At 33.6% G+C, this 13,349-nt stretch overlaps 1 long non-coding RNA gene and 1 other non-coding gene across 3 annotated transcripts; one reads left to right on the top strand and one right to left on the bottom strand.

The window, feature by feature from the left end:
- Positions 1-3,550: 3,550 nt before the first annotated feature.
- Positions 3,551-3,650, bottom strand: LOC148780225 (U6 spliceosomal RNA). The gene has a single exon (XR_016043477.1). It is a non-coding gene; the product is annotated as a U6 spliceosomal RNA (small nuclear RNA).
- Positions 3,651-5,819: 2,169 nt separating this feature from the next.
- Positions 5,820-13,339, top strand: LOC105420620 (uncharacterized). Of its 2 annotated transcripts, none has more exons than XR_016042094.1 (3): positions 5,820-6,067; positions 11,972-12,102; positions 12,909-13,339. It is a non-coding gene; the product is annotated as an uncharacterized LOC105420620 (long non-coding RNA). The 2 variants fall into 2 exon arrangements; XR_966664.3 differs by having other exon boundaries at positions 11,909-12,102.
- Positions 13,340-13,349: the final 10 nt, after the last annotated feature.

Raw genomic sequence — 13,349 nt, 5'->3', positions numbered from 1 at the left:
CAGGTTATCGAGCCTCAACAGAGCATGTATATGTAATAGGTGTGGTTTACATAAGGGTGCAACCTTAAACAATCCAATTAAAGCGTACTTCTAAATTTTATTATAAATATAAATATAATATACAAATTTGTTAGGATAACTTGAGAATCATTTTTTATCTCTAATTATAAAATTTTAAACTCTAAAAATAGTTCAAATAAAGTATATCTATAAATACATGAAAATCTTGAAAGTGGACGGTCCAAATAATGTGTTGCAATGTACATTATTTCGGAGACTTGAAATCTTTTTTTCTTTTCATACTTATACATCTCGACTTCAAGATGATCAATTAAAGGGTTTTTCAACATCCAGCAACTTTTTATGATGTATTTTGAGGTGCACCTTTAATTCTATATTTTAAGGTTGCAACCTTATATAAACTTTTTCTTTTTAGGAATTACATATGGAAAAAGTTTATATAGAGCCGAGGCTCTAAACAATCAAATAACAGCCCACCTCAAAAATTTCACTAGAAGATATTGTTTTGATGCTCAAATATCCTTAAATTGATCATCTTGAGAAAAAAAACAGATTTCAAATTTGGAAATATTGCATCTTGCAATGTATTTTTGGACCGTCAATTTTTAATATTTTCGAGTTTTCATAGATCTACTCGATAAAGCTTTAAATTTTATAATTAAAGATGAAAATATATTTTAAGGCTATTACAAAGACTTCCAATATTGAAACCACATTTCTTGACACCGCTTTACTTTGATTGTTTAGAGCCTCGGCTCTATACAAATTGTACCCCTCTATATTTGATCAATCTAGTAGATGCATAAGAGCTTATAGAATACTATTGCCTTATCTCTACATTTGATCAATCTAGTAGATGCATAAGAGCTCATAAAATAAATAAATTCCACAGGTTTGAGAGATCAAAAACATTGGCCAAGTTTTCCCTATTTTCCAAAATTTGTAATTTCTTCATTGTTAATAGTCGATCTTCAAGGAAATTTGAGCACTAATTCCTATTTTTGTGTTCTAGATCCAACCATAGGCTTGATTTTCACAAGAAAACTCAAAAAGAATTAGGATATGAGGTATTTGGAATTAGGATTTATTATCCATGCAAAATTTTCAAGAACTAGGATCTCCTAGATCCAAGCTTAAAACACAAAACTGGTTTTGGGGTTGTGATTGGGGTTGCCTGCAGAACCTTTGATGAGGATTGGAGGTATAGATTCACATAAAGATTGAGGGATTGGCCTCAAAATTATGAGTAAAATTAACTCCTTAAACTTTATTGCATATATTTGTTTTTACTAGATCCATTATAATTGATTTATATTTTATAGTTAATTTTGCATGTACTTTTTATTTTTTTACAAGTTTTATATTTCTTTTCATAGTTTTTGGTTTCCAAATTGTTTATCAAGCCAATAACATTGAACTTTTCATATTTCGTGTTTTATTTACTGATTCTGAAATTTTGTATGACTATGTTCGACTTTTATTATTTTTCTATTTTTAAGGATTTTTTTTGGCATTTTTCTGTTTTTTTAGCTTTCTCAAGGCTTTTGGGGTTCAGGCTAGACTTGGGCTAGTCAATCAGACTCACCCGAGTCAGGCTCAAAAATAGCCTAGGTACCTTGCCCGTGTCGTGTTTTAAGACATTGATTTCCACTGCAAATTGGTTCAAGCGAAAGAGTTATAGTGCTCACAGAAAACAGAAAAAAATTACAAGGAACTCATAGTGTCCACTTTTCAAGCAAGAAGTTCAACCAAAAATAAAATAAAATAAATGTTCCCAGTTTGCATTAATTGCTACATAACATGCTCATAAGTCATGCAGTGCACCAAAGATGGGGGAGAGTCTCAGCTCCTTTAATCAGAAGGAGAGAATGGCAATCACCAAAGTATAAGAGAGTAAGCTTTGCTTTCTCTCGTGTTCATCAGATTTGTAATCATGTGGCCTTACATCACTCTAGGATCACTGGATTTGGCTTAGTTTATTAGATTCCATGTATCATAAGGAAATGACCCAAGGAGTCTGGTTCACTGGCCTTTAGATTGGCATGGTTATGGTGTTGGACTTCAAAGTTTGGCTTATATTTAACACCAAATTCATTAGCCTATTGGATTTTCAAAAGTACATTCAAACCTAAGCCAAAAGACTGGTCACTTTGAAATTTAAACCATAGCATAAGGCTTCTTGCTTCACTACTATTTGTTAAAATGAGATACATTAATCAATTTCATTCAGTTTTGTAGTTCATCACAAGAGCCCATGATATATCAAGGTTTCTGTATGAATATGTCTAAGATGATTTCCCTGACATATGTGTCGTATTGCGTTGTACTAATTGCATACTAGACTTAGGAATCGGGCTTGGTCTTGAGTGATTAGCAGCTTAGCAGCTCAAGTGTAGGTGTAGGAGCGCTACATCTCAAGTTCAATTCCTACTGCTGAACTACCCAGAAAAAAATTGCATACTTAACTTCATGTAGGACCATCTATATTGGCATTTCTATTGCCTCTCATTCCAAGAGAGGGCAATTCTTTCAAACCCTATTTATATTGCACTTGACAAGCATTGCAACTTTGCTGTCATGAAGGTATTTGGTCAGCATGCTTATTACTAGTGGCAATTGGTCTGTCTTCACCACTCAACTATCCAAATAAAAAAAATAGTAAGGATGTTGTTTCTATAAGGCCCGGACCTTATAAGAACAAAATAAAGCCTCACGTCAAAATTTTGTCTAGAAAACACTCTGACCATAGGAAAATCTTTATAATGGCTCTAAAAACTATGTCCACCACCAATTATGAAATTTGTACTTCAAATAAAGGTACAAATCTTGAAGATCTTTGAACACTGAAAAATTTACCGTCCAGATAATGTGTTACCATATACATTGTTTTTAGAGTTTGAAATCCTAATATTTCTCACAATCATAATGGTAAAGGTTGGGATGAGCGATTTGAAAATTTTCTACCACTAGTTTGTAATGATGGGCGTTTTCTAGGTAAGTTACGATGCCTTCTCCATATTGTTGACATTCGTTAGTTACTTTCGACGATTGAGATCGAAATTGCTCCATTGGAATAGGTTCACGGGGGCTTTAATTATTTTTTATTATTATCATTCTCCGGATAGCCAGTTATCCAACAGTCACAGTCCTTGGCTGTCTCAAACAGAATCTGGTTTTAAAACACTAGAGGTAACTATAAGAAAAGCTATTTAGAAAGGGGTGAGGTTTGCACAAGGTTGCAACTTTAAACAATCAAATTAAAGACGATCCTTCAAACGTTGTTATAAGATGTAATTTTGGCATTGAAAATTTTTAGGATGGATCAAAAATCTATTTTCATCTCTAATTATAAATTTTAGAACTCCAAAAATAGTTTAAGTCAAACTCATCGATAGCACATGAAAATCTTAAAAATGGATGGTCAAGATGATGTGTTGCAACATGTACTATTTTTGGGAATTGAATTCTTTTTTTATCATATCCATACATCTCAATATCAAATGGTCAATTAAATGATTTTCCAATATCCAAACAATTTTTTATTTTATTTTATGTGCGTCATCTTTGAACAAATGCCATGCTAATTTTCTCTATATCACTCCAATTTTATCGAATATCTGTGAAGAGCCTTTTCCAGTAGAGTTTTAGAGTACACCATAATTCTACAATTTAAGGTCAAACCTGCTATAAACTTTTTCCTTTAAAAAGAGACAATTTTAAACAAGTGTGAAGATTCCATACTCTTGTAAAACTTTTCTGTTCATTTACACCATCAGCCAAAACTCAACTACAGATTACTTTGAGAACCTAAGATCTTGGACATGCCAACTTCTTAAACCAATCCAACTTCACAGAAGCTAACACCCTACGTACCCAAAAAACAAGGACCATCCAAGAGGGACAGATAAAAGCCCAAACAAATACATTTAAAATCACACTATTAAACTTAATATTGTTTGTTTTTGCATTCACCCTCAAGCAAAAAAGATACTGTTTCTGAACCAAAATATTCTCACTTTAAACCGTGTTTCACACTTTCTCCCTCTAAGCTAGTATGTCACAAAATTTGCACATTAGAAGCCAGGCCCAGCACATTTTGTGTTGGACCGACAAAATTTCAATATAAGTTGGTTTGACACATTTTATCATGAAACCACATAATTTGAATAATAAAAGCAGATGCGACACATTTTTTGTCCGACCAACACTTTTTGGCAACAGTGGGTCAAGCACAACCTAGTCCAACACATTTTTGCTCTGCGCACATGTTAAGACGTCACATTTTGGAAACATATGGTAAAATGAAGAGTATTTTGGTCCAAAAAAATTAATTTTTTTACTTGTGGATGTAAGTATATAAAAAAATAGTATTAAAGTTAATAGCAGTGTTCGTAAAATCGAACCGGGACGGTTAACCGTACATGGGTCTGGAAGTGATTTAACCGGCCGATTCAACCGCTCTAACCGGACAAGTCCTGAGTGGTCAAAAAAGTGTTAAAAAACTACAAAGAAAATTTACTAAAATATGAAAAACATATAAAGAATGATTAAAACAAAACACATTCAAATGAAGTTGAAAATTAATGAAAAAACTAGATTTTAACCCATTTTATATTTTTCAATGGCTATTTTTAAATTTTTCTAAAAAATATTGGGGGGTGCATATGTCCAATTGCTCATTGTATTTCTACCTAGAAAGTACGAATTACTAACAGTATTTCTTTAACATAATTACAAATTAGCCCAAATTTTAGCAGAGGTCCCTTTTTTACAGTTTTTTATTTCATTTTTTTTCTCTAGCCCAATGTTACGAACATCCAATCCTATTTTTCAAGTTTTTTTGTATTTGTGGAGACAGTCCAATTCTTCAAATATTAAACCGATCATTATTTGGGTGGTCCAATATTGAAAACATTAGCAGCCTCGTATAAGTATTTTTTTATCGAGCATAAAAATATATTTAAAGTTAAAAAGAAAAAAATATATCAAAAGGATGTGGTTTATATAAGGTTGAAATCTTATTTGTAGAAAGTTTCATTTTACTTAGATATTATAAATTTGACAAAGCTTTAAGACACTACTAGTACATGACATGTCTTTCAAAATAATGCCCAATCTACACGATCCAAATAAAATAGGTAGTGTAGGTTATTGCAACTTTATTTCTCTGAATAAAGTTGCAATCTTATGTAAACTCTTGTCTTCTCAAAATCCCCGAACTATGTAACAATTGGGATTGTATACAATGATACATTTATCTTTATTATAAAAAGGTCAGAATTGTTCCTACCATATAATTAGATGATTTGGGATAGTCATGAAGTCAAATTTCTTTTTTTTTTTTAATTTTGAGTCTTTTCAATGTTACAATCACCCGATTTAAATCTAAAAAACACAACCATATGATTTGAAACCTAAAGAAGATAACCACCTAATTTGAAATATAAGAAACGATAGTGGTTGTGTCCGTTGCTTTACATATATATTTATCTATTTCTGCTAACTCCAAACATGGGTCCACATGGACAAAGTTTTACGGATTACTGGTTTGGTGCCCATTGGAAAATGGCACATGGACTCCTTTGTGCCTTTGTGCCTCCAAGTGTTGGTTTTTGTGCCAATTTTTAGCCCCTCTGTTTACATTTTTGGTTTTTTTTTTTTTTTTTTTGAAAGTTACATTTTTGGTTTTTTATCTTTCTTTTTTTTTGTTGCCTTTCAGGTCAATGAATCCCATGGATTTTTGTTCCCTTTCAGATCAATAAATCCCATGCCTTCCATGCATTTCGGTCATTAAGATCCCTGTTCACATGAATTGCTGAAGAAAACACTGATATTCATCCACATGAATTGCCTTTTAGAATTTATTATTATTATTTTTTGGTTGTTGGGGTGGTAGAAAATGTTGGTCTTTTCAGCCTTACAGTTCATGGCTGATTTAGTGGTCGCAGGCATGTCTTTGTTTTTGGGTTTGTGGGTTTTTGGATTTGTTGCTTGCATTCTCTGCTCAGCTGCTTTCTTGCAAAGTGCCAGGGATGTCTCTTAAAAGGTAACTCTCTCTTATATTCTTCATTTTTTTTTTCTTTATTTTGCAGTGCTTTTCTTCTCTTGTTCTTGATTTAAAGGAGTGTGTTGTTTGGTTTTCGATTTTTTTGTTGTAATCCTTTCATATATGGCCGGTTTAAATAATGGGTTCATGGCGAAAACCTATTTCAGGCCAATGAAATGCATGTTTCATTTTTTATTGGCTTTATTTTGTCTGGAATAATAATCTCTTTTGTTGTGATACTTATATTTCAGGGCAATGAAATGCATGTTTCATTTTTTATTGCCTTTATTTGTCTGGAATAATAATCCCTTGTGTTGTGATACTTATATTGTTCACAGCAATGATAAGGTCTTAATTTAAAGCTAAATATGGGTAAATTAGATTAAATACGTTTAGTTATTGTTGTAGTCAATTTTTTACATGGAAAAATTACTTGTGAATCCATGAAAATGAAATATGTATCTTCCTTTAGTCACCATGCCATTTAGGATTATGCATATGGGCTCCATTTAGGATTGTGCATATGGGCTTATCTCTGTATAAGTGCCTGAGTTCTCCGCTAAGGTGCAAATTTTTAATTCATGGATGAAGAATTTGGAAGTTGATATGTCGTCTTTTGCAGATGAGGATATTATCTGCAGTAACTTGGACTATAAAACTAGAGCATAGTACTGAAGAGATGTGGAAATTGTTCATCTCTTGAACAACTGCATTGGTATAACTTGTGATTTGGGTTGTGGAAGTCATTGGGGTTAGCTGTTAATGGTCTATTTGTTTTGCGTTAACTTTGACAGTCTCTGAAGGTCGACATTTCTATCGATGTTTTACTACATCATATAAATATTGATAGGCTTCCGAGGTTTTTCTTCATGTTCCCTTTATCTCCACATGTTATGAACCATCGACGTCTAAGCATTCACTTTGCTAGGATTTTAACTGCAGTGATGTGATGTGTTACTTGGTTATGGTGTTGAAGCTGTGTTATACATTGCAATTTCAAAATCAAACTCAGAAATAACTGTAATTTCATATGTTGATCATCTTCTTCTCTAGAAGTGATGGTTGGAAAACAATTTGCTTTTTAGATGAATATGATTAGAGCAACAGAGGAGAGGTCAAATTTTTTTTTTGGATGTGTCACTTAACACAAACAAATCAAAATTCGCTCCTGTGCTATTCAGTTTGGTTCCAAGCCTAGGGATATGCTTTTCCTATTAGTATTAGTTTGGAAATTAATTAAATTAGATTTTTAATGACGTCAGGTGCAAATTAAGGTTGTTTTCAATAGTTCTTGCATGTCACTGTTCATGCTAGACATTGTACTGAGCCAGTTGATATCTGATATTCTAGTCATGATTTATTATTATTTTTCTTTTTCTTGTGCTGTAAGTTTGTATGTTGTTTTCTGTTTGTGCAAATGGAAATTTTGTATTGTTCTTTCTTTCTTTCTTTTTTAACTCTAAAATTTTGTGATAGACATTCAGGTACCTAGAAATGTACATAGAGGGCAGAATGAAACATGCATTGTGATTTCTTTTGTAGAGTATCTTGATGAATCATTAGCACCCATTGGCGCTAAAGGCTTTTCAGGTTGCTCTAGGTTGCCGATCAATATTTAATCACTGCAATGGTATTTGTTGATTATTTATAGAATATAGTTGTATCAATCATGGTCATCATCGTCATCCACAACCATTCAAGGCAGTTCAGGCCATTCGAGGCAGTTCGGTAAGGACTATTTGGTTCATGGTGGTGAAATCTTCCTTCTAATTCCTTGGCCTCATTAGAGTTCATGCTTCACCCATGTGGTCCCTGGAACACTATGTCAGGAGATCACTATTGTAATATATCCTTACCCCTAACAATCAAAAGATGATGATGATAACAATGACAACGATGATGATGATAACATTCTCTTCATGAGAATGGAGAGATTAAAGGAGATGCCCCGCATAGAATTAGAACTGCGTGGACAAAGTGGAAATGTGCTTCTAGAGTCATATTTGATCATCTCACACCAATGAAACTGAAGACAAAGTTCTATAAGATGGTTATAAGACCAACCATGCTTTATGGGATGGAATATTGGGTGATCAAGTAAAAACATATATACATAATGAGCATAGTTGAGATGAGGATAATGATATGGATGAGTGGCAGGACAAGAAAGGATAGAATTCTGAATGAATACATTCGAGATAATTTAGGGTTAGCTACAATATACGATAAGACGAGGGAAGTAGACTTAGGTAGTTTAGCCCTGTGCTACGTTGACCTAGAAGAGCACAGTTTAGGAGGGACAATTTGGTGAAAGACTCTAAAAGGGCAAGGGTAAAGCCCAAAAGGACATGAATAGAAGTAGTGGGAAGAGATATGGTGACTTATGCTCAGACTGAGGGTATGGCCCTTGACATAGCAAAATTGTGGAACGTGATTCGTATAACTGACTCCAAATAGTTGGGATAAGGGTTAGCTCCAATATGTGATAAGATGAGGGAAGTAGACTTAGGTAGTCTGGCCATTGGCTACGTTGACCTAGAATAGCACAGTTAGGAGGGACTATTTGGTGAAAGACTCTAAAAGGGCAAGGGTAAGGCCCAAAAGGACATGAATGGAAGTAGTGAGAAGAGATATGGTGACTTATGCTCTGACTGAGGGGGTGGCCCTTGATATAGCAAAATTGCAGAACATGACTCGTATAACTGACTCCAAATAGTTGGGATAAGGCTCGGATGGTGATAATGTGATGATGATGATGAGTATGATGATGATGATGATGATATCCTCTAAATTATTAGTATTCATCCTCTAATCGATAGATTCAAGTGAGCATAAGATTGTTCTTTGTTGAACCATAGGCATGCTGGTCTGATTAAGCATGTCCACTAGATGTTCTTTGCAAAAATATGTTTACATATGGGTAAACAGGGAGCACGAACCAATAACCTTTTCATTGAATCAAGAGTCGTATAACTAAGGTGCTTGAATGGTTGAACCCAAAAAAAAAAACTAGTCAGTTTGATAGAAATGCTCCATACATATGGTCCAAGACGATACATACCCCAAAAATAATGGAACAATAATATTAGGCAAGCTTAATCACTTAATGTACTATCTTTAAGACAGTGATTTCCCCCATTGAAAGAATTTTGCAGGTGGTCACAGGACATACCATCCCCAGATGGAATGCACGTCTCTGTAGTTTGACTAAGTCTCCACTCTTTGACAAACCCTTGAATATGAACAATCTTTATGGCCTATTCAGACCAAATACCAAAATCAGATATACTTGTAGAACTACGAACAAAGGGGTTTAGTTGAAAAGGAATCCCAAAAGACGGACAATTGTTGAGAGAGTTATGAGACATAGAAGTTGGTAGTTTGAACACAATGTTCCAGAATTCAGACTTAGAATGTTTTCTCCAAGTGTTGTTGTTGATTTTTTTTTTTTTGGGGGGGGGGGGGGTTGTGGAAAAGAGAGAGGTAGTTAAAAACAATAACTACCTCTTTCTCGCTGTAAGGTAATTATTCTCGACATAAAGAAGTTACGGAGTTTATGTTTCTAAATGACACATCCTATCATCAAGCAACAACAACCACAATTTGACTTTTCAATCCTTAGTACAAAAACAACCAAAAAAATACAAAATGACTATATATACATCCAAATAAAGGGCAAACTCACATTCTAAAAAATGTTGAAAATGCTACAAAGGCAATAAGTGCATTCCATAGTTGTATTAATCTTGAACCTATGGTTAGATAACATGTATAAATTTAAGTACCCAATGATTAAATGGATTACACCTTGATTATAGTTGTTCTTAACAAAATTGCATTCCTAAGATTGATATACGTGACCATTTCATTAATTGAGATGTTAGGTTGATCCTTTAATGAATCCATAATTTGTTGAGGGTGAAGCAGATTCGTTTGTGAGTGTGAAAGTTAGGTCCCACTTTCTATGTGTTGCCTTGTAAGAGATTTTGAATAGTTTAATAAATGTGATACATGAATTTATTATGTCTTATTTAATTTAATATCATCGAGTAATTTAATAAATACATGTTATCTAACCACAAGTGAAATTATTGATTATTGCCCACATTGTTTTAGTGCATTCAATGTTTTCTGAGAATGTGAGGTTGCCCTTTATTTGGAATTATATGATTGGTGGAATGTTCTTTTATTTTGTTCTGTACCAAGGGTTGAGAAGTCAAATTGTAGTTGGTAATTATTGGTGATAGATTGTGCTTTTTTAGACATGTAACTTCCATAGCTTCTTTATGTAGAGAATTAACTACCTTAAGAGAGAAAAAGAGGTAGTTATTGTTTTTAAAAACGTTTTTTTAAGGGGACATATGTGAGAAACTCCACTTTCCAATGTTTAAGATTGGTTACTTATAATGTAGGTGATCTTGAGGTACTAATTAGAATAATTTGCTCTCTCTCTCTCTCTCTCTCTCTCTTCTAACACTTAGAAATATATTCTTAAGTCTAAATTCAAATATTGTCTTCAAACTACCAACTTGTGTCTCATTACTCTCTCAATGATTGTTTGTTTTTTGTGAGTCCTTTGTAGTAAATTCCTCGTTTATGGTTCTACAAGTATATTGGATTTTGACATTTTGTCATCAGCTTTTGGTGGATAATAAAAATTATCATTACCAAAGGCCTATCTAAGGATGCAGACTTAGTCAAACACTTATTAATATATTCTAAGTCTAAATTCTGCAATATATTATAAGTCTAAATTCTGCAATATTGTCTTCAAACTACCAACTTGCGTCTCATTACTCTCTCAATGATTGTTTTTTTTTTTGTGAGTCCTTTGTAGTAAATTCCTCATTTATGGTTCTACAAGTATATTGGATTTTGACATTTTGTCATCATCTTTTAGTGGATAATAAAAATTATCATTTTCAAAGGCCTATCTAAGGATGCAGACTTAGTCAAACTAGAGAGAAGGGCATTGTGTCATTGGGATGGCATTTCCAATTACTGCAGTATCTTGAGTGATACACCTTGCCGAATACGATTCTTCCGTGATTTTAGTGTCTACTGTATCCTTCAATTTAGTCTATTCTCTTATAACAACTTTTAAATCACTGCCTTAAGGGACAGTATCCTAAGTGACATGCCTTGTCAAATTTGGTGCTTCTGTTATTTTGTTGTTTGTATTGTATCCTTCACCTTAGCCTTTTCTTCTATAACAATTTTGTAACTGTATTTTCTTCATCCAAATGGCAACTTGATGGCTTTGACAGTGTCGCATTTAATAGGTGGCAATTGCAAGCCTTGTTCCATCTTACAATCGAAAAGGTGTCAGATGTGTTGACTACCCTATATCCACAAGAACCTTCTACAGAGAAGAATGTTGAATGATGATTTGTAGATGATTGATTCAGAACACTTTTTAAGTAACGTGAGGTGCTCAGACCATTTAGAGAACTTGATTGGATCTGCTAGACTTCCCTTTGCATATGTTGACTTGGTGACTAAACTGGGCTTGAAGCACATTCTGAAAATCTTAAATGTGACGTTACATTGGAACAACATTTCACTTTCTTTTATCTTAATAGAAGTATGAATATTAAGTTTGTTCCATTCATTTTACCTATGTGAATTCTATACAGTGACATTGAACATAAAGTCCTTTAAATCATGGTTTTGTGTACTTTAAAGTACATTGGAAGGTATTGTGGATAGTAAAAGCTGATTTTGTAAGCTCGTGGATTATTGAAGTAGAAAGACCGATAATGTTATAATCCATGACTGTTAATCATTCTATTAATTCTACATTCATTACATCCCCAATCACTTTTATTGCATGAATCTTAGAGGCATGGATGAGTTCCTCAATTTCACTCTAGCAAGCTCACTGTTCGTGCTTCCGGTGGCTAGACTCTTAACCTGTCAACAGCCACATTTGATACTTAAAGACTGACAGCTCATCATCAGAATGTCTCCTCTTTCCTGTCGGTGCTCCCTGTGACCAGCCTCTGAACCTGTCACGGCCATGCTTGAAATTATAGGTTAGTGGTTAATCATCTCTCTCTCTCTCTCTCTCTCTCTCTCTCTCTCTCTCCAGGTGTTAATTTTTTTTTTTCTTTTAAAATATCAGCTGTCAAACAATTTATGTTATTTAATAATTCAAATGAAGCATTATGATTTCTACGTATTTCATTAGATGTTATATAGTTCACTATATGCTTTTGCATGTTTTGGTATTGGATGCCTCAAAATGGGCTAAAGAATTTCAATTTTTTTGCTTTTATGTTTACTTGTGATTCTGATTTCCATGATGTATGCAATAATCACTGATTAACTAATGCAACTTCCACTTATTATAACTGTGACCCTGGTTTCTGTTGCCTCCCCTAGTCATTCTCATCCTCATCCCATTCCTCACAAAATTTGTTTGAAGACGCAATTCAACCCCTGCAATTATCAATCAATTTCCATTCTTAATCAAAGATTACTTTCTCAAAAAAAAAAAGAAAATCAAAGATGTAGTTATGCACCTTATTTTTTGAATGAATTATGGGCCAAAACAAATATGACCTCCTTGTTTTTCAGAGTGAGTCAGCTGTTGACGTCAATATGCTTTCTTGCATTATGCATTGTCTTGAACCAACTTGGTGTTTGTTCAAACTTCCTCCTCTCTTCATGGATGACTTTCCTTTATTTTTGGCATTCTTCGAGTTTTGGATGCGGTATTATAATGTTCATGCGGCCATACAAATTTGGAACGATTTTGTTCCCAGTTGAGTTGTGGTCAATACCGTACTTCACTCAAGAAAATGGGACTTTTTACACTGATTCATGTATGGTTTGACAGGTAGAACCGAAGCAGCTTGTACAGACCATTGAGGTCCATTTTCTACCACAATCGGTCATTTTTCTACCACCCGTAAATCAAGAGTGGTATTGTTCGGAGGTTGCTTAAAATGGTGAGACAAGAGGCACAGAATTAAGCCTGCATCTTCAAAAAAGCTGGAGTAGAATAGCAAGAATGGTTGACACTGTTATGTGGCTCTGCAAGGAATGAAGAACTCTAAATTTCATTCATAATTTTGAGAGAAACTAATCCTTCTTTTTATTTTTAGATTCATAATTTTGTTGGGGGCAAGGAATGAAGAACTATGGATTTCATTCATAATTTTGACAGAGAAACTGATCCTTCTTTTTATTTTTAAATTCATAATTTTGTTGAGATTCTGTTTTCTACTTATTTTTACTTAATAAGAATCTCTCTCCCATTATATATCATTTCATGGAG

Source organism: Amborella trichopoda, chromosome 10 (assembly GCF_054954075.1).
Source record: "Amborella trichopoda isolate Santa Cruz 75 chromosome 10, AtrichopodaSantaCruz75HAP2 v2.0, whole genome shotgun sequence".
NCBI lineage: Eukaryota > Viridiplantae > Streptophyta > Magnoliopsida > Amborellales > Amborellaceae > Amborella > Amborella trichopoda.
Note: the sequence above shows the minus strand (reverse complement) of the source record. Positions and strands in the feature narration are given on the sequence as shown.